Here is a 23,561-nt window from a genome sequence, read left to right as displayed (position 1 = left end):
TAAAGTGATCTTGAAAAAAGATTAGTAAAGTTTAACATTTTATAAAAAATAAGCTATTATGTGGAAAAGAAACAACAATGAAATAGGATGCAATGTGTTTACGTCTAGTTTTGGAAGGTACCGTCTCTAAGGTACCGTCATAATTGTACCGTAGTTTAATGGGTGGAAAGGCCATTGAAAGGTAAGGGCAGTGCGGAGACCATCGAGTATGTTCCAGAAGAGCTGAATCTTTGTAGATACATAGATCCATTTGTAACTTCAGTCCGCAAGCGAAACACTGTACTTCGTATCCCAATCCTGACTCAGGTCCGAAGTAGACAAATCCTGTTCTAGCTAAAACATACGAAGAAGGTAATCCTTCCCTATCCGTAGGCCATTTTTGAAACGTGTCCAATCGACGGGCACAATCACAATAGTCAGGTAAGAAGACTGGAAAATGGTAGGGTTTGAACTTGGAGTTCTCACTGGATTTCTCACTCGATTCTTGCTGTGGCGAAGTCATCCTTCTGGTGGGTGGCTATCCTCTTACAACCAATGTTTTATACCGACATGTCCATACGGCAAAGTAAAGTGGGTGGGAAGCCGCACTCGCTTCTGCTACACGATTTGATAGACTTTTTCCAAGGGTCGACTGACGATGTGGTGTGTGGGTAAACGTACAATCTTGTTGGGTTGATAGGTGGTCACTTTCTCTAGACTGCAAGGCTTCTTTCAATACGCCAAAGTTGACCACTCGACTGGTACAATAATTCAGAGTAAGTCCTTTCACTTTACACTTCGTGTGCACTTCTCCTTGTTTGTCCCAGTATTCGTAGCCGTAATTTTTGGGACCGCCACTGACGAAACTTAGAATCTTGTCATCGGGGTGCTCGTCTGTCCAGGCTCCTAAACGGTCTCCTTCGATGTCAGGGTGCTGTTGACTCGGGTGATCGATATAAATGCAACTGTCCATGTCAAAGTACAAGACACGTTCCCCTAACAGTTCTAAAGCTTCGTACAATTTTAAGCGAGCATGAGCTGTCATGTAAGCTGCAATGATGACATTTCCAAAGGTGTCATCTTCTACAAAGTTCAGATCTTCTTCGTAATTCACCAAGATCAAATCCTCACGAACGACGTCCACGTGTTTCATGAATTTGGCTTTGTCGTGAATCATCTGAAAGTAGCGGGAAGGTTCGGTCAAATACTCCATCTTGGGTAAACACGGTCATTGTGCCATTTTACCCCACAAGCAATTTAACATCACTTTGGCAAACGATCGCCTGCCTTCGTTTTTCTCAATGTGATCTTAAGTAATGCCTTCTTGTGCCCAGAATTTCTCTCTGAATGTCTTTTGGTCTTCGGGAGTGTGACACCAGGACAGATAGCCACTGGCTTCTTGCTCAGTTTCAAAAAGGCATCCACGTAGTCTGCGAAAATGCCTTTCTGCGTGGGGTCACCCTTGTGGAATTATTGTGTCTTGGGAAAGTGGCAAATTTCGTACACTTCTAACAGTTGGTATCCCATGTTCAGAGCTTTGAACAATTCTACGCTGACCCATGTCCCCGTCAAGGCCCGTTCTTCCTGGGTGTGATGACAAGGTTGATCTTGGTTGCACGTTTCAGCACAAGTACGGCACAAAGGAAACATAAGTTTGCCTTGGCAATGGCGAGGTAAGACGGGATGGTATAGGTTCGTGGGAGGCAAAACTTTGCACTTGATCAAGCCTTCGTATTGTCAAATGTTTTTTAGGTCGATGTGTTCGGTGAACAATTGTGGGTGCCCTGCAGAAAGCAACAATATTTGCACACGTAGGGATACAGTGAACACACGTCCAAGTATTTGATTTCTTCTCCTTTCTCTTCGTCAGCTTGGTACAGCAAACAGGTGGCATTGGTCCTTCCTCCGTACAAACTATCACTTGGGTTCAGGGGGTCCATGAACTGGTAACTTTCCATGAGACGTTTAAACTCGGGATCGGTGTTCAAACGGTGATTGTATTTGTGTTCCCACATTTCCACCACTTGGTATCCTTCCTGTTCTAACTTTAGGCGTCGCTGACAAATGGCCTGGTACAAGTCTTCCATGGTTTGTTGTAAGAACTGATTTTTAGTGCCGCGGTCAGGGTAACAGACGGGACATCCGTGAAATAAGCAACCGTTAAACTCGTACATGATCTTGGGGTTTTCTAAGTCCCAGCCATCGACCGAATGCATTCCGATGATCTTTTCGCCCTGTCCGTTGCGGGCATACTGAATCCATTTGTCTTCTTTGTCGCACAAGTAATGCAACCAGCATGGGGCTTTGACCGAGTATTGACGTTTGACATAGTTGGTCGTTTGAGGACTGATGACAGCCACAGTGTTTTCAAGCATGAATCGTTGTCGGTAGACTAAGGAACACGCTTTGGCAATGGTGCAAGCCTCTTTTAAATGATCAACCCCTCCGTGTTCCATGAACAGTTCTCGAAATTTTCCACAGCATCGCCGTAAAATGTCCACGTCGGAACAACGATACTTTAGCATTTCTTCCTGAAAGTCGAAAGGGTCGGAGGCGTGAGCCTGGTACCAAGCGTAGAAAGTTTCTCGTTCGGTACGCATGTTGTCAGGGTCGTAATAGTGAGCCTGAGGCAAATGGGGTAGAACGGCGTGTTGATTGGCTTCTGTATTGAAAAAGTGTGGAAAGTACCCTTTAGCCATTTCTGTCATTCCAAACATTTTAGGCATTCGACTCAAAGGCATGGCTAAGTAGCTCATCGAATCTTTAAACTGCACTTGTCCCACTTGCATGAAAATGATTTTGGCTCTGTTCAAAGTGATTTTAGGACGCTCGATGCCACGTTCCGTATAACATCTCAAAAGAAACTGTCCATCGTATCCGGAGAAATTGTGAGCCAACACCGTGGCATGGTGATGACATTCTCCATAATAATGTTCGATGTCCTCTTGGCTCCACGTCTTGTCGATGGGGTCTAAGACCCATTGTGTGAAATCGGCTAGTGTGTTCGGTCCTTGAAAGATTTTTTCACGCCCTCCAGGAATCTTACTGCAGTGAGGGCAATAACTCAAGATAGGTTCTTGAATCACTTCTCGCACGCTCGATGAGCCACGCAGAAATTAGGAATGTGAATACCGGTCTCTTGCATGCATTCGAAATCGAAAAAGATGAAATTGCCTTTCTTCTTCTTGTGACCATCCTCTTTCTCTGGTTGGGATTGGTATTTTTGCATGTAGCATTGGTGTTCCAAGTCCACGATGCAGTGACAAATGTGACATTTTTTCTTTCCTGAACATACGTGTGCCTTGGTACTGTTGATACATAGACCTTGTCCACACATTGGGCACAATCTCAGGAGTTGACAAGCACATTTCTTCTGTGAACCTTGCATCTTCAGATGTTGTTGGTAACAGGCAGGGCTGACAAATGTGCGCAGACAAGCAGGACAATGCACTGGTTCTTGCCCTTCGCTCAGACAGGGTTGAGAGGCCAAACATCCTGAGCATTTCGATCCACAATGTTTGTGTTGCTCTCGATTATTATAACCATCATAAGTCACATTTCTCACAGTAATATTTGTATCCCAGGAATCCAGTGATAGTGGTAATGGTATCGAAATGGTCATCGTGATGATAGAGGTGAATCCATCCTTAAAGTCTTTCCCTCGAAACAACAGAGACCCACGCACTTCTTGAGGGTGCACTTTCAAGGTGTATCGTGGAGCTAGGGCATCTTGCAATTTTTGCATCTCAGGAATGCCACAGGATGTGTCGTTGGACAGGCATGCTTGTTGTAACAGAAGTTCTGCTTCATTTCGTTGTTTGGCTCGGTTCGATTTTCGAATGTTCTCCCAGGCTCTTTTCCATTCTACCGTGTCGTTCTTGTCGGCATAAGTTCATCCCACCACGATAGCTCGGGCTAAACACATGTGGTCTTGAAAATTGTTAATTTGGACAAGACTTGTTTTGGTAATGCGAAGGTTGTTGACCAATAAGGTCTTTCTGCATTGTCCGGTCCCTTGAGGAGGAGAGACGTGGGTCATGTCCAGTGTGGCTTTTCCATCGGTGATGTCAAACTGGTCATTAGATTGTTGCACGTGTTGAATTTTGTCCATGACTTTGGAAGTGGTCAATTCTGCAGGGCTGCTAAACTCGATCCAAACAGGGGATTTCAAGCCGTCATGTTGTATGGAAAGTCTCAAGCGATCATCTTCTTTGGGTTGACATTGTCGCTTGAGTGTGGTGAGCAAAGAATCCCATATGTCGGTGATGAACCCTTCTGCTTTCTCTAACAGTACTTCAGACTTGAAATCTTTAAACTTCACTGTGTATTTGTAAGCCGTAGTTCTAAATTTTCTAGAGGGACGCTTTTCCGTCTCTCGAATGTCGTAGTACTTTTCAGGGTTGACTAAGGGTGGTAAACTTTGTTTAGAGGGTTTGGATTCTGGTTCACTCATGTCCTCTTCAAAATCACTGGCATGAATTTGTGCCAAGACTTCAGCCCTGGTACGAGGCGATAGATCACGTTTCTGCCTCTTACTTTCTTCTTCTTTCTTCTCAAATGAATTGGATCATTTCATCTCGATAGCAAAAAGTCAAATGACTAAAGTTTAAACACCATGGACTAATTTATAGTCATAGCAGACCAGCGTATATAAAGACTATGTGTCTTGTCCTTTCACTATTCATTTCACTCTCAAACTGAGCACAACGATGGAAGATTGTTGTTGTTGTTGTGGGGTTTAACGCCATTTTTCAGCACGATAGGGCTATACATGGCGGCCAGTATTAATGGTGGAGGAAGAACCCGGAAAACCCCGGAAAGAACCACCGACCCACGAGAAGCTACTGGCCAGCTTCCTCACATGCCCACATTGGCTGAATCTTAGACTCGAACCGCCGCAGACAGAGGTGAGATGGCAGTGATCCGTAACGAAGAGCGCTTTAGACCACTCGGCCACTCGGGGCCCCAACGATGGAAGAGACTACCAAGATCGAACGTTTCATCAGAGCTTTGCGAGGGGTCGTTAGAAAATTCTCTTCAGACCAGCCGAGGGACTACTCTCCTTCCTTTCAAGATAAAAGTCAAGATACTTGCTATATCTGTCAGAAGAAAGGGCATTGGTCTTCAGAGTGTCCAGACCATCAAAAAAGAAAAAAAAAGGGGTTAGAAGAGACAAAAGTCAAGATACCTGTTATTATTGTCAAGAAAAAGGACATTGGTCACCAGACTGCCCAAAAAAGAAACAAGAGGAGTCAGAAGAAGAGAGGGATTCTTCAGAGGAAGAGGAAGAAGAAGAGGAAGAAAACAGACAGGTGAAGAAAAAGAAACAGGAGAAGAAAAGAAGGGAAGAAAGTGAGGAGGAAGAGGAGGAAAAGACTATGACGGTGAAGAAATTAAAAAAACAGAGAGTGAACAATGAGACAGAATAAGTCTATGAACTTTTTAAAGTGCTCTGTTGTGAATTGTGAATTGTAAATATTTATAAAAGAATAAATTAATTATAAAAGGTAAGTGTCTTTGGGTTTTGATTTTAAAATAAGAACCTACACTCACGCACACTCATACACAGACAGGTACTATTGGGTAAAATGGTTTTTTTTAGTTATTGGCAATTGAAAGTCTATCTCTTTTCGAGAGACGTGGATGGCCCTGAAAAGGGCCTTTTTTGGTGTAAGGGGTGAGTTTAAACAATCAACTTTAACTGTCTTAAGCCTTTGCCATGGCCAAGGCCTACTTCTGGACTGCGTACTGTTGATGATGATTTCGTTGAAATCACTAAGGGTGGTGCAGTAGGCGTAGTCACAGGGTTGGAGTGTTTAGCTTGGGAAGGTCGTATTCTCTTCGGCCGTAATAAAGAAGTCTGATACATTGTTTCAGACTTCTTAACTCCGCTAAAATGTCTAACAGTACCGTGACCGTTTGATTTTGACACCCTTGTTTCTTTGCTGCTGCTTCTTCTTCTTCTTGTTTTTTTCTTACTTCTTCTTCTTGCTGCTGTTGCTGTAGGAGAAAAGCTTGTTCCGCTTCCTTTTGCTGTTGTATAAATTTCTCCAATTCTTCTTTCTGTCTCTGTCTAAAATTTTCCATGTGCGGTAATGAAGGAGAAGGTGACGAAGGTTCAGGAAAAAATTCTTGCAAGGTAAAAAAATCCACAAAATCCCAATTCACCTCTTCTGAAAGTAAGTCTGGGTTCCCTTGGGTAGTCTCCACCATCAGTGCACCCAAACTGATCGTTTTCTGAGTTTCCGTCATGTTGAAAAACTGTCGCTTAGATTGACTGCGCACAGGCGCTAGCGAATCTATATAGACTATGTGACGTCACAGACTGCTCTCTTCGGATTGGACGTGGGCTGACTGAATTTTGTAACGCGTGTTTGGATTGGTCAACAAACTCAATCCGTTTCAATCCTTCCTCCCCCTATAAATAAGTACAGTTCACTGCATTCCTTCACCTGTTACTCAGCACCCCAACATGTGGACCGACGTACAATCTTCAACGCTTGTGTCTTCGATGATGTTCCGGACGGACATATCAATGTATGTCCGATCCAACTGGACAGTTATCCACAGGACAGACACCAACCTGTGGATGCGAAGAATCTTATGTGGAGCATCAAGGATGCCTCAAAAGAGTCTTAATCTATGGTCCTGCAGTCAGACGCAGCCTAAGGTCAAGAAGAAGATGTCACAGATGCCCTTTATGTTAAGGGTATATTAACATAAAACCAAAGGCCCTTTTCAGGGCCATTCCTATCTCTCGAAAAGATCTTGACTTTCAAATGCCTACCCCTTTTTTTATTTTTTTGTTTAAAAAAATAATAAAAAAATAGAGACCCCTCCCTGTTTCAATTTTCGCCTGTTCCATTTTCATAGACCCATCAGGTCGGGACCTTATTAAAATAGGGTCCCGACCCTGTTCCATTTCCCCTAGTCCCAAGACAGTCCCACGATTTATTCCCCATGTTCAATTTCCCTTGTCCCTAGAGTGAATAGTTTTTTTTCTTTCTCCCATGTTAAATTCCCCTTGTCCCTAGAATGGATATTTTTTTTTCTCCCATGTTAAATTACATAGTCCCCAGAGTGGATATACCCTTTTTAACATGGAAGTTCCCTAGTCCCTAGACCGTCCCTATTCACTACTACCATTGTCATTACCAGCTTGAAACCCAATTTAATGCCATTTGTATAAATTCATTTCAAATAAATATTATGATATAGTTGAAGTGTAAAGTCAAGCAAGTATTCTGTTTGCAGATTTTACATTTTAGATATTATAGTAAAGTCATATTTTCTCTTGTTTAGTAAACTTTATTGCAACTGGTTCCAAAATAGTAAATCTTATTTAATGTTCATTCACCAGAATAGGTATTAATACAATCCCGAATTAACTGTATGGTACTAAAATATACCCTGATCTTGTGTGAGATTGTAATATACAGAACTATACCTCAAGACAACAATAATATATTGAACTTATATTGTATCAAGACTGTCATGGTTATGAACTCCAACTTTATTCAGGTTTTTTCATAATAAATGATCATCTTGTGCTATGGTTGAAAAGAAATCAAAGTTCAGTTTAACTCCATTCTCTCCACATTTGTCAGTTGTTAAGAGGCATACTCATCCTCAGTGTTATAGTAAAATGTAATCTTATTTGGATCAATCTTGGTGGTGTAATATATGAATGGAGAAAGAATATTATCATCCAGATTAAAATATGTTTTATTCAGACTCTACTAAAATTTTTAGTTGGATATGGGTTACGGAGCCTGATGTGTACGAACAAAGCAATGTGTACCATGACCTTTTTAATTTAACATTTTAAACTCCTGCAGAAGAAAGAGATTTTTTAGATCCATTAAACTGTATTAACAAAAACATTTCTTCAGTATGATTTTCATTTACTTAGTATTGACAAAACTCATATTTTAAAGTTGTTGTTTTTTTGTGTTTGGTTTGGCCTTTTATGGTAAACCAACACAAGTAAGTTATTTAGTGCCAAGGCACTTTAAGTATAGTGCCTTGCCCAAGGACACACCATGGTAGCTAACCCAGGTTGGTCTGATGGTAGAATTTGAACCTACCTTATTTCACAGGTCCAGAAAGCTAACCACTGAGCCACTACAGCTCCCCATCTTATAGTGGAATTCTGGTATACTTTATGATCAAGAAGGATGGGTTGGGGTATGCATGTTGCATCTGAAAAAAGTGATGGAATTTTTGTTTACATAATATTTTAGTCATACAATATGAATCATTTTCTATAGATTTAAGATGTATCAGATCAAGTTAAGAAAAATCATATATTCTGTTTCCTGGGAATGTACTAAAATTCACTGTTATTGTTTGATTTTTTGGTAGTAAGCTTACTTGGTATTTTTTTCTTTTTAACTTGAATACCTAATTTGTTAACATCCTATTCTAAATCTTCATAGTTCTGTCTATTAAGTGACAACTGTTGATTCATGTAGGGAAGTTTTTGTTTATATCTTTTGATTTTTGTGATTCTGGAAGTTGCAGTATTTGTTGTTGTATTATTAACCATTTCAGTAATTTAATGAATGCAGAGTATACTGTTCTATAAATGAAATTTAAGTGAAAATAATGTAAAGGTATGTTTCACTGCAAATATAAATTGTTTAAAATAATATATCATTTATCATATGACTATTCAATTGTGGTAACTAGTATTCCATCCAATATCTATATATTAAAATATGTCTTTTCATACAGCTGGTGATCATTTAGATACAAGTCCAATTGAACATAATCAAATTATCAATGCAGGTGTTTTTATTAGTAGTAGTATTGCAAGTATAAGTGTTAGTATTAAGATTTCATATACAGGTATGATAAGTGTATCATAATAGTAGTAAAGTGGGGCACATTAGGGACAATGGGACTTAGCATTAAAAAGACCCCTGGGTCAGATTAGGGACAATGGAAATTTAACATGGAGAGAAATCGTGGGTCACTTTAGGGACAATGGGAATTTAACATAGAGTTTGGGTCTGTCTAGGGACAAGGGAAATTAACATGGGGAATAGAGTTTGGGCTTTTGGGATTCTTTTAAAAAAATTTTTAAATTTAAATTTAAATTTAAATTTAAAAAAAAAAGGGGGTAGGCAATGGAAAGGCTATCTCTTTTCGAGAAATATGGCTGGCCCTGAAAAGGGCCTTTGGGTTTATGTTAATGTATTCATTAACATTAAGGGCACCGCATTGATCTTCTTCTTGTCCTTAGGCTGCGTTTCACTGTAGGACCGTAAATCAGGACTCTTTTGAGGCATCCTTGTCTTTCTACGTAGATCCTACGTATCCACAGACTGGTGTTTGTCCTGTGGACAACAGTCCACTTGGATCGGACATACATGGGTATGTCCGTCCGGAACATCATGGAAGACACAAGCGTAGAAGATTGCACATCAGTCCACATCTTGAAGCGACGAAAACAAGTGAATCAATGCACTGAACTGCGCTTATTTATAGGTAGAGGCAGGATTGAAACGGATTGAGTTCATTCACCAATCCAAACACGCGTTACAAAATTCAGTCAGCCCGCATCCAATCCGAAGAGAGTAGTCTGTGATGTCAGTTGGTCTATATAGATTCGCTAGCGCTTGTGTGCAGTCAATCTATGCGACAGTGATTCAACATGACGGAAACTCAGAAAACGATCCATTGGGGTGCACCAGCAGGGGAGACTGCCCAAGGGAACCCGGACTTACTTTCAGAAGAGGTGAATTGGGATTTTGTGGATTTTCTTACCTCGCAAGAATTTGTTCCGGAACCTTCGTTACCATCTTCATTACCGCAAGTGGAGAATTTTAGACAGAGACAGAAAGAAGAATTGGAGAAATTTATGCAACGACAAAAGGAAGCGGAACAAGCTTTTCTCCTACAGCAACAGCAACAGCAACAAGAAGAGGTAAGAAAAAAACAACAGCAACAACAGCAAGAAGAAGTAGCAGCAAAGAAACAAGAGGGTGAAAATCAAACGGCTACGGTACTGTTGGACATTTTAGCGGAGTTAAGAAGTCTGAAACAAATGTATCAGACTTCTTTATCACGACCGAAGAGAATACGACCTTCCCGAGCTAAACACGCCAACCCTGTGACTAAGCCTGTCGTACCACCCTTAGTGATTTCAACCCAATCATCAGAAGTAGGCCTTGGCCGTGGCAAAGGCTTAAGGCAGTTAAAGTTGATTGGTTAAACTCACCCCTACACCAAAATAAAAAGGCCCTTTTCAGGGCCACCCACATTTCTCGAAAAGAAATACAATTTCAATTTGCCAATAACTCAAAAATAAACCCCACCCATTTTACCCTTATAGTACGTGTCTGTGTATGAGTGCGTGAGTGTAGCTTCTTATTTTAAAATCAAAATTCAAAGACACTTACCTTATATCATTCATGTATTCTTTTATCCATTTTTTACAATCCAATTCACAATTCACCACAGAACACTTTAATTAAAAGTTCATTGACTTCTTCTTTCTCCTTGTTTAGTCTCTCTGTTTTTTGAATTTCTTCACCGTTTTTTCCTCATTTTCTTCCCTTCTTCTTTTCTTCTCCTGTTTCTTTGCTTCTTTTAAATAGAATTGTCTTCTTTCTTCCTCTTCTTCCTCTGAAGAATCCCTCTCTTCTTTCGAAGAATCCCTCTCTTCTTCCGAAGAATCCCTCTCTTCTTCTGAAGAATCCTTCTTTTCTTCTGACTCCTCTTGTTTCTTTTTTGGGCAATCTGGAGACCAATGTCCTTTTTCTTTACAATAATAACAGGTATCTTGACTTTTGTCTTTTTTAGCCCCTGTTTTTTTTCTTTTTTGACGGTCTGGACACTCTGAAGACCAATGCCCTTTCTTCTGACAGATATAGCAAGTATCCTGACTCTTATCTCGAAAGGAAGGAGAGTAGTCCGTCGGCTGGTCTGAAGAGAATTTTCTAATGACCCCTTGCAAAGCTCTGACGAAACGTTCCATCTGGGTAGTCTCTTCCATCGTTCTCCTCGGTTTGAGAGTGAAATGAATAGTGAAAGGACAAGACACACCCTTTTTATATACGCTGGTTTGCCATGACTATAAATTAGTCTATGGTGTTTGAACTTGAGTCATTTGACGTTTTGCACTCAAGATGAAACGATCCTATTCATTCGAGAAGAAAGAAGAAGAAGAAAGAGGCAGAAACGTGATCTATCGCCTCGTACCAGGGCTGAAATCTTGGCACAAATTCATGCCAGTGATTTTGAAGAGGACATGAGTGAACCAGAATCCGAACCCTCTAAACCAAGTTCACCACCCTTAGTCAACCCTGAAAAGTACTATTCCATTCGAGAGACAGAAAAGCGCTCCTCTAGAAAATTTAGAACCACGGCTTACACCTACACGGTGAAGTTTAAAGATTTCAAGGCCGACGTACCCTTGGAGAAAGCAGAAGGGTTTATCACCGAGATGTGGGATTCTTTGCTCACCGCACTCAAGCGACAATGTCAACCCAAAGAAGACGATCGCTTGACACTATCCATAGATCACGACGGTTTGAAATCCCTTGTTTGGATCGAGTTTAGCAGACCCGCAGAACTAACCCCTTCCAAAGTCATGGACAAGATTCAACACGTACAACAATCTAATGACCAGTTTGACATCACCGATGGTAGAGCCACACTGAAAATGGCTCACGTCTCTCTTCCTCAAGGGACAGGACGCAAAAAGGTCCTACTGGTGAACGACCTCCGCAACACCAAAAAGAGTCTCGTCCGAATTAACAACCCTCAAGACCAGATGTGCTTAGCCCGTGCCATCGTGGTGGGACGAACCTATGCCAACAAGAACGACACGGTAGAATGGAAAAGAACCTGGGAGAACATTCGAAAATCGAACTGAACCAAACAACGAAATGAAGCAGAACTCTTGTTGCAACAAGCTGGCCTGTCCAAAGACACACCCTGTGGCATTCCTGAGATGCAAAAATTGCAAGATGCCCTAGCTCCACGCTACACCTTGAAAGTGCACCCTCAAGAAATGCGCGGGCCTCTGTTGTTTCGAAGCCAACATTTTAAGGACGGAAAATACATTCATGTTTATCATCACGATGACCATTTCGATACCATTACCAGTATCACTGGATTCCTGGGATATGCTTATTATTGTGAGAAATGTGACTATGGTTATAATAATCGAGAGCAACACAAACATTGTGGATGGAAATGCTCAGGATGTTTGGCCTCTCCACCCTGTCTGAGCGAAGAACCAGTGCCTTGTTCGACTTGTCTGCGCACGTTTGTCAGCCCTACCTGTTACCAACAACATTTGAAAACACAAGGTTCACAGAAGAAATGTGCTTGTCAACTCCTGAGATTGTGCCCTACCTGTGGACAAGGCATACTTACCAATAATGCCAAGGCACACGTATGTCGAGGAAAGAAAAAATGTCACATTTGTCACCACATCGTGGACTTGGAACACCAATGCTACGTGCAAAAATACCAACCCCCACCAGAGAAAGATGACGGTCACAAGAAGAAAGGCAATTTCAACTTTTTCGATTTCGAATGCATGCAAGAGACCGGCATTCACATTCCTAATTTCTGCGTGGCTCATCGAGCGTGCAAGAAGTGCATTCAAGAACCTATCTTCAGTCATTGCCCTCACTGCAGCAAGATTCCTGGAGGGCGTGAAAAAATCTTTTGGGGACCGAACACGTTAGCCGATTTTGCCCAATGGGTTTTAGACCCCATCGACAAGACGTGGAGCCAAGAGGACATCGAACGTTACGGAGATTGTCATCGTCATGCCACGGTGATGGCTCACAATTTCTCCGGATACGATGGACAGTTTCTTTTGAGATACTATATGGAACAAGGCACCGAGCGTCCTAAAGTCACTTTGAACGGAGCCAAAATCATTTTCATGCAAGTGGGACAAGTGCAGTTTAAAGATTCGATGAGTTACTTGGCCATGCCTTTGAGTCGAATGCCTAAAACGTTTGGAATGACAGAAATGGCTAAAGGGTACTTTCCTCACTTTTTCAATACGGAAGCCAATCAACATGCCGTTCTACCCCATTTACCTGAGGCTCACTATTACGACCCCGACAACATGCGTACCGAACAACGAGAAGCTTTGTACGCTTGGTACCAAGCTCACGCCTCGGACCCTTTCGACTTTCAGGAAGAAATGCTAAAGTATTGTCGTTCCGACATGGACATTTTACGGCGTTGCTGTGGAAAATTTCGAGAACTGTTCATGGAACACGGAGGGGTCGATCCTTTGAAAGAAGCTTGCACCATTGCCAAAGCGTGTTCCTTAGTGTATCGACAACGATTCATGCCTGAAAACACCGTAGCTGTCATCAGTCCTCAAACGACCCACTTTGTCAAACGTCAATACTCGGTCAAAGCCCTACGTTGGTTACATTACTTGTGCGACAAGGAAGACAAGTGGATTCAGCATGCCCGCAACGGAGGGGGCGAAAAGACCATCGGAACGTATTCGGTCGATGGCTGGGACTTAGAAAACCCCAAGATCGTGTACGAGTTTAACGGCTGCTTATTTCACGGATGTCCAGTCTGTTACCCTGACGGTAGCACTAAAAATCAGTTTTTACAACGAACCATGGAAGACTTGTACCAGGACACTTGTCAGCGGCGCCTAAAGTTAGAACAGCAAGGATACCAAGTGGTGGAAATGTGGGAACACAAGTACGATCACCGTATGAAAACCGATCCCGAGTTTAAACGCCTCATGGAAAGTTACCAGTTCATGGACCCGCTGAACCCGAGGGATAGTTTGTACGGAGGAAGGACCAATGCCACCTGTTTGCTGTACCAAGCCGACGAAGAGAAAGGAGAAGAAATCAAATACTTGGATGTGTGTTCGCTGTATCCTACGTGTGCAAATATTGTCGCTTTCCTGTAGGACACCCACAATTGCTGACGGAACACATCGACCTGAAAAACATTCGACAATACGAAGGCTTGATCAAGTGTAAAGTTTTGCCTCCCACAAACCTATACCATCCCGTCTTACCTCACCATTGTCAAGGCAAACTGATGTTTCCCTTGTGCCGTACTTGTGCCGAAACGTGCAACCAGGACCAACCTTGCCATCACAGCCAGGAAGAACGTGCCTTGACGGGAACCTGGGTCAGCGTGGAATTGTTCAAAGCTCTGGACATGGGATACAAACTGTTAGAAGTGTACGAAATTTGCCACTTTCCCAAGACACAACAATACCACAAGGGTGACCCCACGCAGAAAGGCATTTTCGCCGACAACGTGGATGCCTTTTTGAAACTGAAGCAAGAAGCCAGCGGCTATCTGTCCTGGTGTCACACTCCCGAAGACCAAATACAATTCAAAGAGAAATACTATGAACAAGAAGGCATCTCTTTAGACCACATAGAGAAAAACGAAGGCAGGCGATCGTTTGCCAAAGTGATGTTAAATTGCTTGTGGGGTAAAATGGCACAACGACCGTGTTTACCCAAGACGGAATATTTGACAGAACCTTCCCGCTACTTCCAGATGATTCACGACAAAACCAAATACATGAAACACGTGGACGTCGTTTGAGAGGATTTGATCTTGGTCAATTATGAAGAAGATCTGGACTTTGTACAAGACGACCCTTTTGGAAATGTCATCATTGCGGCTTAAGTGACAGCTCATGCTCGCTTAAAATTGTACGAAGCTTTAGAACTGTTAGAAGAACGCGTCCTGTACTTTGATACGGACAGTTGCATTTACATCCATCACCTGAGTCAACAGCACCCTGACATCGAAGGAGACCGTTTAGGAGCCTGGACAGACGAGCATCCCGACGACAAGATTCTAAGTTTCGTCAGTGGTGGTCCCAAAAATTACGGCTACGAATACCGGGACAAACAAGGAGAAGTGCACACGACGTGCAAAGTGAAAGGACTGACTCTGAATCATTGTACCAGTCGAGTGGTCAACTTTGGGGTATTGAAAGAAGCCTTGCAATCGGGAGAGGATGGAAACTTTAAAGTGACCACTTATCAACCGAACAAGATTGTACGTTTACCCACTCACCACATCGTCAGTCGGCCCCTAGAAAAAGTCTATCAAATCGTGTACCAGAAGCGAGTGAGACTTCCCAATCACTTTACGTTGCCGTACGGTCACGTTGGTATTGGTCTGTATACGAAAAGGAACCCTAGGCAAGATCGATAGTTCATTGTTCATTGAAGTAACTTACCATGTCGTTGACGAAGAAGAAACCAGATTGGTTAGGAGTCAAATGTTGGACATCACCGAGACCAGGGTTTTGAGGCTTGGACACAAGAGGTGGCCCAGTATGCACGAGAGTTATTCAAGTAAAAAAGTTACTTTTCAACCTGTGTTAGTGACGGTGCCAGAAGAACCCGTCACCCAGGACAGGACTGTCGTGGACAGGCCTGAAAGACCCTTTCGGGAGGATACTTGTGTGACCTTACCCCCTACTATAGAACTGGTTAGAACTTTACCCAAAACATGTTGTACAGACACTTGTGTTTATTCCACGTTCATGGTTATCATGTGCCTTTTATTCTTGTACCCAAACGTTTGATCGTTGGTATCGTCGAGAATACAGCCTTCAACGGAGCTGCCGAAAAAAATCCTTTCTACTTTCAACACTTTGGCGTGTCCAAAATCGAAGTCAGTCGCGATGGCAAGACCTTGTGTACCCGACCTTTCGAACCTGACTTTACCAAGAAGAATTACTTGAGATCGTACTTGTCCCTGTACGAAGCCACCGGACAGTTAGGAACCAATACCAGTCACGGTATTACGTACGAGGATTATGCAGGAGGCTACGCTTTGTGGGCTTTCGATTTCACTCCAGACCAAGGCAGCGACGAGGGACATTTCCACCCTATAAAATCCGGCCAGATTCGTGTGGAAATTCAGTTTAAAGAGCGAGACCCTGATGAAACGGTGAACGTCATCCTGTATGCAGAATTCGATAATACCATAGAAATCAACAGTTTGAGAGAAGTCATCCTAGATTACTAGAAACCATGGAAGACTGTTATCCCTCTTTACCTAGTGGAGAAACTTTTAGTGTTGCATTGTTGTTAAAAAATGTTAGAGTTGTTGTTTAGTGTTAAGTGATTTTTGAATAAAAAATGTTGTGTTTTGAAAAAAATGCCTTTGTCTTTTGTTTAGCTATAAGAATGTTGGATTGATGCTCTTTCATTTCTTATTATCCCTCTCATGACACTCACTAAACGTTGCGACTCAAAAACCGTGTGGGGGATGTTTTCCTTCACGTCCACGCTTTGACTTTAAGAACCGGGTTGTTTCCAGTCTAACCATCCATTGTCGACTCATCCTCCTAAGAAGATGTGCTCCAAACTAGCTAAACTCAACGAAGCCTACGTGAATTTGCATAGGGTCAGACACAGTCTGATACCGAAGCCAGAAGAAATAGAGAATGTGAGAATGTTAAAAATCACTGAAGACCTGATAGAAGAGCTCTTCAGAGAAGAAATGAACAGGGAAAAAGAAGAATGGACAGAGAAGTACAGACTTCAGAGACAGCAGCAACAACAACAACAAGAGCAGCAGCAGCAACCTGAAGCTGACAGAGGCTTTGTCGACTGTCGTATCGACACCAAAGAGTTCTTCTTCTCTTTCCGAAGAAGCAGACCTATCGCCAGAAAGTCTATCCCCAGAGGACATCGCATTCTTAGAAACTAAAAAGAATGCCATAGCAAACAAAAAAAAAAACAGCCCTTTTCAGGGCTACCCAATACTCTAGAAAAGAAATAACAATCGATTTGCCAATGTGTGTAGGTAGAGTAGTGTGAAAATAAACACTAACTCTTTTTTAAAAAAATGTGAGGGTATGTGTTTGTGTGTTTGTGTTTGTAAGTGGTTAAGTAAGTTGGTATGGATAGTAGATTAAAATGATGTCTTTTTTTTTGGTGTTTGAGGTGTAAATTTGGGGTTAGATTGGATTGCTTTGCGTATGTGGATAGTCTATTGAAGTGATTTATAAAAAATTTTAAAATAGTGATGGGTAGCATAAAAAAGTGAGTGAGTGTTTCTTTTAGGTCCGCGCGTTGTTGTTTTTTTTTTTGGTTATGATCTAGGTAAGATCAATTTTATGTTTTTTGGGGGATGTTTTCCATCACGTCCGCGCTTTCACTACAAATTGAAACTCGCTGGGCAGTCTAGCTACCCTTGTTGATTGATCAACACAAGAATGAATAGCAGAATAAGCAAACTTCTTGAACTCCAGATACATCTGGAATATGTCAGGCGCCTGTTAAATGAACTGGCCGCGAAGGCTATAGTAGAAGAGGAAAGAATGAAGAACGAAGAGGAGGAGAGAAGACAGAGGGAAGAGGAGGAAAAGAAACTAGAAGAGAGGATGTCGTACAATATTCCCGAGACAGAGGATTGGGGTGTTGAAGCGAATCATCCTCCCTCTGCGCTCCCCAGAAGAAAGGTGAAAGGAGACTGGGGAAGAAGATGCGTGTGTGGCGCCAGGCCAGGAAGGTGCAACCATTAGATAGGTGCATCTGGAGTTCAAAAAAAAAAAAACAGCCCTTTTAAGGGCTACCCAATACTCTAGAAAAGAAATAACTATCGATTTGCCAATGTGTGTGTGTGTGTGTGTGTGTGTCGGTAGAGTAGTGTGATTATAAACACTAACTCTTTTTTCATAGTGCGAGGGTATGTGTTTGTGTGTTTGTGTTTGTAACTGCTCACGTAAGTTTGTGTGAATGGTAGATTATGGGTTTCTTTATTGTTTCTTAGCGTATGTGAAGAGTATAGTTTGGGTTTTGTAAGCGCTCACGTAAGATTGTGTGGATAGTAGATTATGGATTTTGTTAATTGTTTCTTAGCTTATGTGGAGAGTATAGTTAGGGTTTTGCAACCGCTCACGAACGATTGTGTGGATAGTAGATTATGGATTTGTTTATTGTTTCTTAGCGTATGTGTTTGTGTGTTTGTGTTTGTGTGTTTGTGTTTGTACCCACTCACGTACGATTGTGTGAATAGTAGATTATGGATTTTTTATTGTTTCTTAGCGTATGTGGAGAGTATAGTTTGGGTTTTGTAAGCGCTCACGTAAGATTGTGTGGATAGTAGATTATGGATTTTGTTAATTGTTTCTTAGCGTATGTGGAGAGTATAGTTAGGGTTTTGTAACCGCTCACGTACGATTGTGTGGATAGTAGATTATGGATTTGTTTATTGTTTCTTAGCGTATGTGGAGAGTATAGTTTGGGTTTTGTAACCGCTCACGTACGATTGTGTGGATAGTAGATTATGGATTTTGTTTATTGTTTCTTAGCATATGTGGAGAGTATAGTTTGGGTTTTGTAAGCGCTCACGTAAGATTGTGTGGATAGTAGATTATGGATTTTGTTTATTGTTTCTTAGCGTATGTGGAGAGTATAGTTTGGGTTTTTATTATATGAAATGAGAAAGTACAGTTTGGGTTTTATTATATGAAATGAAAAAGTAGGGGGATGTTTTCCTTCACGTCCGCGCTTTTCGTATAAGAACCCACAGTATTCGTCGTTCAAACCATTCTGCAAAGAATAAAAAAAGAAGATGGCTTCTAACCAAATGGACAAAATGGAAAAATTGCAATTCGTCCTCGACAATTTAGGAATGATAGAGCAAATGTTGGTTAACCTAAACGAGGATCACTATTCTTATAGTCCCCATCGAGTGAAGATGGAGATAAACAATTTACGAAAAATGAAGGTAATCATCAGTGATCTGTTGAAAGAAATAAAGGAGGAGAAGGAGGATGAAGAGGAAAGGATAAGGATGAGAGCATGGAATGAAAAAATTGAAAAAGAAGAAGAAAATGAAAAGAGGAAGAAAGAAGAGGAGGAAGAGAAGAAGAAAGAAGAGCAGGAGAAAAAAAAGAAAGAAAAGAAGAGAAAGAGTGTTGGAGATAAAATAAGAACTTGGTGGAGAAAAAGAAGAAACTAGAAGCAGAAGAAGAAGAAGAAAACCCAAAGGCCCTTTTCAGGGCCAGCCATATTTCTCGAAAAGAGATAGCCTTTCCATTGCCTACCCCCCTTTTTTTTTAAATTTAAATTTAAATTTAAATTTAAAAAATTTTTTAAAAAAATCCCAAAAGCCCAAACTCTATTCCCCATGTTAATTTCCCTTGTCCCTAGACAGACCCAAACTCTATGTTAAATTCCCATTGTCCCTAAAGTGACCCACGATTTCTCTCCATGTTAAATTTCCATTGTCCCTAATCTGACCCAGGGGTCTTTTTAATGCTAAGTCCCATTGTCCCTAATGTGCCCCACTTTACTACTCATAATGTTTAAATGATGCTCCTTGTTACAACATAAAATATGTTCATTGAAACAAATGGTTCACTGGTAAATTGGCAGCAAAGGTCTTCACTGAATTATGTTGCATAAACTATTTTACAATAAAACATATATGATGCATCTCAATTATGATGAATGTGAGGAGGAGGATTAATAATAATGCAATTTAAGTTATCTTCATAACGTAAGTTCTAGCAGATGTGTAATTTTTATGTGGTTCATCATCAGTTTGAAACTGGTCTATGATTTCTGGATCTGGACATATCTGGTCCCCTGCTGTTGTGCTGCTATGGTCTTTACAGTTCATTAGGATATCAGTTACACTTGGTTTACATTTAGAACCCCATGGGATGGAATGCCCAGTTTGAAACTGAGAGAATGGTTAATTATCCATAATATAACTCCTGCAGTTATTATTAGGTTTGATATCAAGGTCTTTCTTTAAAAGCTTTCCAACTCAGGTTCTGTTCTACCATACAGATAAATAAAGTCAAATTCAAGGCTTTCAGATTTGTCCAGTTTGTTTCATGTGTTGCGGCAGACAGACTGTATATTGCCACTGTACCATATAAATATCAGTGCTTAGTCTGCTCTCAGTTGCTGTGGTTTGATTAGTTACAAGTGTCATCACATGTGACTAACTATTGACCAATGTAATGAAACTTGTATAATTAGAAGGCTGTATTAAAAAACTCTAAAGATCTTAAATGTGTGCTAGAGGGTAGGGTTAGCAGTTATACTCCCAATTATGTTTGTGATGAGCAAAAGCAGCTGCACAAATTTGAGCTTTTAGTTTGGTTCTGGTAGGGTCAAAGGATGCAGGTACATTTTACATTCATTTTTTACTAGAAATAGCTATTTTCAATATTTTTCTGTGACAAGGCAACTAAAAGAATCAGTATGTGCCTTATGCATGAATAAAGTTCACTAGTACTATAACAAATTAGCATACTTTTCATCACCCCTCTACCATCAAGATTTTTTTATATTTACCTCTGCAGCAGACACAAATAAAAGTTGGCAGCTCATTTGCAGACTAAGTTACGCATATGATCTCCAATGCTCATCTAACTGTGACAGGCAGTCACCAACAAGCCAACCTATTTCCATGCCTAACTCAAAGTAAATCTGAACCACATTATACATTTAGCTTATGTGTAAATTTATACATGCTAGGCTTGTGATAATTAGGTTCATGCCTTCTACCTTAAAAATTAGAGGGATGTCAAAATACGAAACTATCCAGTGAGACCTATGATGTTAATTTTAATCCCTATGGGATTTGTGACATAAAAAACCCAAATGCTTTATGTATTAAAAGGTAACTAATGGGGGCAGGATCTGCAGTGACTCAATGGTTAGTATGCTAGACTCCTGATAAAAATGTTTGTGTTAAAATCCTGTTATCAAGTCAACCAGGTTACCTACTGCAATGTACCCTTGCCTTACTCCAATTCCCTCAGTACTCAGTAAACAACTAGTGTTGCTGTACATACCAAAACCAGTCCATATTGATTTTACATATTTTACTAAATCCTGACAAAAATAATTCTCTAAATAAAGAATGATTAATATGTGATGGTCTCGCATGTAATCAAACTCTTCCAAGCTTTTAATGATATGAACCGATTTATCAATGTTTATCAAATTTGCATGAAAAACTATTTCTTATTTGTCATCAAATATGTTCAATGTTTTGATCATATAAGCATTTCTGCTACATTAGATCAAAATAATCTTTTTGTCAGAAATAGAGCCCTTATAATAATTGCAAGGTCAACCAATCAGATGCAGAATTTGAGTTTAATATGAATGAATATTTTTTTTACAAAATTGCTCTTTTGCTATATCTTGATGAGATAAATCTATTCACCAAGTCTGATAAAATTAATGAGAAATAGTTTTAAGAGCAGTAGCAAGAATGGCTAGTGAGATGTAGAACCACCACATTATATGCATAGATTTTGCTTATAGCCTCAGACATACAAGCAAATAATTAAACAAGTCAGATCTAAATTGGATCATAAACACTGTTGTGCAAATCATAAGAAACTCTGCCAATCAGATGCAAGGTCACTTCACTACCATACCTTTATCACACTCATAATAAGCATCATTGTGAAACTTGACTATATAAGCCCAATGGCCAAGCATGATCAAACTTGAATCAGCAGTAGTGGTTATAACCTCATGTATTTGTATGCATCTTCACTTCTTCAATCTAGATCTCATTTATATAAGCATGTATTCTAAGTTTAGTAAAAACTGCACTACATGTATAAATATTGCATGCGGTGGTAACATACTCAGATGAAAGATCACCTTATTATTATTAATGGTTAACACTCATCAAACTTCAAGGACAACTTAATGATTTTAGCCTATATTGTGGAAGTATGGCTTTTAGGCTGGTTAAAAACTCAACTAATCTTATACATGATCACATGTATATACTTGGATTTTGCTCATTATTAGATTTATCCAAGATGTTGATTTAAGCCCAAAACCAAGTTTTATATAAACAAATTGATCAGAACTATGGACTCCAAAGTAGCTAATTTCTTACTGTTGAAAGACAGAAGGGGATGTGAAATAAATAACACACTCTGGACCATTACATAAACCCACAGCCTTTTGACCAGTTGAGATAAAATATCAACAATAATGTTAAATAAGATTGATAAATTATGTTTTCTCACATTACCTCTAGCCCTTTTCAACATGGATGGTATTTTTCTTCCACATATGTCAGCTCTTAATTAGTGGCCCTTTCCCATCATGAATGTTGTAGGTGAAACTCTCAGAATTAGGCTTTTTAATTTATGTCTGTAGAAGAAAAAAACTATTGGTCTGCATAAATCAATGTCACCATTTCTGTATTAGATTAAAATACCATATGTGTGTGTGTGTGTGTGTGTGTGTGTGTGTTAATTTTAGAATTTAAGCAAACTTGTCTCCATGTGTTTATTTTAAAACTGATGATGATAACACATAACAGGTTCAATGGATAAAATGTTATTTCTTACTTCTTACAACTGCTCATTATATCTGAATTTACATTCAATGTTTGTTTTAATTAACATATTTGGGATAATGGGCAAATTATTTATTTTGTAGTTTATCATTATATCATTTACCAGTCTTTTATCATTCAAATATGTAAAATATAGTACCATTATACTGACTTCATATTCTATATGATATCCCAGCAATACATATTAAGCAGATAAGTGCAAATAAAAATGTTCAGAATGTAAAATTTACTCCAAGCTCAAAGAAGATCAGCAAAAGATAATATCCAACAAATTACCAAACAAAAAGCGAAGTTAACGCAGTTACCTTTATTATGATGTCTCCAACACCAACGGTACTGTACAGCTACGTCTTCTGAGTTTTACCGTCATCTTGTCTTTCAAACCAGAATTAATTTCTTGAGCTCTTACAAAATGAAGAAACTTTTAAATACTATAATTTAAGCAGCTTCTTTACATGCCATCAGATAAATTATGGCACAGTGTTATGTCTGTCAGCAAAACGCAACTTCACATTTGGACGGCGCGCTGTGTGGGCATCGCCGACACAGCAGCTGACATGAATTCTCTATTAGCAGACAATGATTCGGAATAAATCCTTCGCAAATCTAACATTCTCGATTTTTCATAGTTCCACTTTTCATTGTTGCATCTGTTTGATTGTACAATTGCTAATGATGTTCAATGAATCAACTTCAATTCATCTGCTGTCTGAAATCCCGGTTCAGTTGGTATTTTCTTCCGCGCATGATGCCGTGTAAATAAAAGATACGGTCGACATTCAAAGTGGTTTAGGTTAATTTATTATTTTTCTTTATTAAGGTCATTTGCAGAAAGTGTTTCGCTAGGGTGAGAAAAAAAAAATATAACAAAAAGAAAACTTTCTTTTCCAACGCTAATACTGTATATATTTCAATTTGTGATTGATGATATAAATAAAAAAAAATGATAATAAAGCATTTTAGCCCGTGACTTCGGCACGGCACTCGTTTTTGTGGGTTTTTTAAAATGTTGTTAGTATTGTTTTGGGGTTGTTTTTTGTGTGTGTACCACACTAAAAAACATACCAGGTATTAGGCCTAACGTAGGAAAAGAAATTATCCTCTATTTATTACTATTCTTACTGTCAAATGACGCAAAAGTGATCAAATTGCTATTAAGATTATGTTTTGTATAACACTTACCGCTCGTTTTCCTCGAGATAAAGCAGCCACTTCAAAATGATTATAAA

General features: G+C 40.0%; 1 long non-coding RNA gene across 7 annotated transcripts in view; it reads right to left on the bottom strand.

The window, feature by feature from the left end:
- The window catches only part of LOC149784155 (uncharacterized), a 28,373-nt gene extending 5,134 nt beyond the window's left edge, over positions 1-23,239 (bottom strand). For 2 of the 7 annotated variants that reach the window (XR_016413778.1, XR_016413779.1), the window contains exons 1-3: positions 22,638-23,239; positions 22,003-22,124; positions 8,067-8,181 (exon numbers count right to left, since the gene is read on the bottom strand). This is a non-coding gene — a long non-coding RNA (uncharacterized LOC149784155). The remainder of the gene's footprint in view (positions 1-8,066; positions 8,182-22,002; positions 22,125-22,637) is intronic. The other 5 variants (XR_016413772.1, XR_016413775.1, XR_016413774.1 and 2 more) reach the window with 3 other exon arrangements.
- Positions 23,240-23,561: the final 322 nt, after the last annotated feature.

The sequence above is a fragment of the Sinohyriopsis cumingii genome, chromosome 14, assembly GCF_028554795.1.
Source record: "Sinohyriopsis cumingii isolate HCF-2022 chromosome 14, ASM2855479v2, whole genome shotgun sequence".
NCBI lineage: Eukaryota > Metazoa > Mollusca > Bivalvia > Unionida > Unionidae > Sinohyriopsis > Sinohyriopsis cumingii.
The sequence above is the reverse complement of the archived record's forward strand: the minus strand, read 5'-3'. Positions and strand labels throughout refer to the sequence as shown.